Source organism: Oratosquilla oratoria, chromosome 14 (assembly GCF_046742065.1).
Source record: "Oratosquilla oratoria isolate Oo_2021 chromosome 14, ASM4674206v1, whole genome shotgun sequence".
Taxonomy (NCBI): domain Eukaryota; kingdom Metazoa; phylum Arthropoda; class Malacostraca; order Stomatopoda; family Squillidae; genus Oratosquilla; species Oratosquilla oratoria.
The window spans coordinates 26387140-26389639 of NC_134790.1; the positions used below are offsets into that span (position 1 = coordinate 26387140).

The window sequence follows — 2500 nt, forward strand, 5'->3', positions numbered from 1 at the left end:
GTCTATGAAGACCCCCCAACCTAAAAACGCCAAACAGTCCAGGCACATCATGACAAAAGCAGAGGCCATGTGTAACTCTTTAATAGCATTTATTTATTTATTTATTTATCTATTCATTTGATTATATGTTTATTTATTTATTTGTTTGTTTATTTATGTATTTATGTATTTATTTATTTATTCTTTTTTTTTTTTTTTTTTTTATTGGGAAGGGCACCTAAGTAACAAGCCAGGAACAGATGTTTATTTTAACATTATGTTATTAGCCTACCACAGCCAATGGCGGGTGATCTACACCCTACTACCTGGCATTGTATTTGGGTAAGGGTGTTGGTTGTAGGTTCGGTTAAAAAGACCAGCCTCGTACTCTGCAGCTCGAAGCAAGACAGACCCATCCTTCAAAAACGAAGAACCAGTGCTCTAGACAATAGCTTGGCGATCATCATTGAGTCATGAACGATCATCGTTGAGCGATTGAGCGCAAGTTACACTGAGCCAACGTTTATCATTATCATAGAAACGACAAAAAAGGGGAAATTGGATATTGATAACAGACATGGTATTCAAAGATCAACTTTTTGATAATAGGGTAAGGTAGAGAAGTTTGCAGGAGTGACGTGGTAGAGGGTGGCGCAATCGTGCGAGTCCTGGACTCCAGATGATGATGATGATGATGAGGGTGGTGATGAAGAAGAAGAAGAAGATGGTGATGATGATGATAATGATGATGATGATGAAGATGGCGATGAAGAAGAAGAAGAAGAAGAAGAGGAAGATGGTGATAACGATGATGATGATAGCCTCTCTCTCTCTCTCTCTCTCTCTCTCTCTCTCTCTCTCTCTCTCTCTCTCTCTCTCTCTCTCTCTCTCTCTCTCTCTCTCTCTCTCTCTCTGCGTGTGTGTACCTTCCCCTTCTCTTCCTTCTAATCTCTCTCCTCCCCTCCCTCGTCCTCCTCCTCCCTTGTCCTTCTACTACAGGTAAGCGGGCAACCCCGCAACAGGATATGTGGTTGTCTGCTGCTGCTGCTGCTGCTGCTGCTGCTGCTGCTGCTGCTGCAGGTAGTGTCTCCTGTCCGTCCATTCGAGCGTCACAATTTGCAGCATGAGGTGGTGGTAGAGGCAGACCGCAGCTCCCGAAGTCACTGGGTTTTGATGTTTTTCCGTTTTTTGAGTTTCCAGAAGACGAAAAAGAAGAAGAAGAAGAAGAAATTCCCCGCCGCCGCCGCTGAAGGTCGAGAGGGCAAGTAGGTTTTTCGAAGTGGTTCGACCTGTCGTCGAAGTAGCGAAGGTCGGTCTTGCTCGAAAGAAGATCTTTATCCATATATTTATTCATTTGTTTATTTATCTATTTATGTATTTATTTCTTTTTCTTTTTTTCGATGTATAACTATACCACATGAATTTTTAAACATAATCTATCCTAAAATCTCATCAGTCCAGCCCAGTGGCTGCAATGGTAACATAAACGAATTTTAGCTCCAGTGTGTGTGTGTGCGTGTGTGTGTGTGTATGTGTGTGTGTGTAACTCAATCTCGCCGCCGATTCTCCAGTGGCGCCGAACCGAACCGGCGACATCCCACGGACGGACCGTCGCGCCGCCGAGCTGTCGTGACTGAAGGTCGAGAATGACCAATGTCAATGTTGACAGGTTCCTCGGCTTCCCCCCCTCCCCATCCACTCCCTCCACCGCTGACCACCGCAGTCGCAACCGCCATGGCCGGAAGTGTCCATGCAGACCTCCAGGAAGTAAAAGAAATGAGTACCAGCTACCATCCTTCAGGGACACCTGTCTAACCGATGAGAATCTGTGTGTGAAATTGGAAGACAAGGAAAGACTGAAAGAAAAAACGGTAAACAAAAAAATAGAGGATGAAGGAGAGGTGGGATAAATGAGAACAACAGGCGAAAGAAGAGAGGGAGGAGGAGACAAATGAAGAAGGAAGAGGAGAAGGAGGAGAGTAAAGTCTCGAAGGGGAGAAGGAAGAAGTGCGTCTGGAACGAGAGACGAAAGAAGAGGCGGAGGAGAGGGAGAGGAAATGAATGAAGACGGAAGAAGAGAAGGAGGAGGGAGAGGAAACGAATGAAGACGGAAGAAGAGAAGGAGGATGAGTAAAGTGAGGGGAAGAAGGGGGAGATAGAGTTGGAACAGGAGGCGAAAGAAGAGGAGGAGGAGGAAGAAGAAGAAGAAGGATAAGAGAGGAAAGAAGAGGTGGAAGGCATGTAGCACTGAGTCAACAGGGTTATTGCTATGATGATGATGGTAGTAATGATGATGATGATGATGATGATATGGAAGGTACGTAACCGAATTAGCAGGCTCCTGATGATGATGACGACGACAATGATGATGATGATGATGATGACAACGACGACGATGACGATGAAGGTTATGATGATGATGATGATGAGGTGGAAGGTACGGAATAGAATCAGCAGGCGATGATGATGACGACGACGACAATGATGATGATGAGGTGAAAGGTACGGAATAGAATCATAG

The 2500-nt window shown here is 44.9% G+C and overlaps 1 long non-coding RNA gene across 1 annotated transcript in view; it reads left to right on the forward strand.

Moving 5' to 3' along the window:
* LOC143032816 (uncharacterized) overlaps nucleotides 1-2500 on the forward strand; it is a 39057-nt gene that overhangs the window by 27294 nt on the left and 9263 nt on the right. Inside the window, exon 2 of the long non-coding RNA XR_012967133.1 lies at nucleotides 1173-1244. This is a non-coding gene — a long non-coding RNA (uncharacterized LOC143032816). The remainder of the gene's footprint in view (nucleotides 1-1172; nucleotides 1245-2500) is intronic.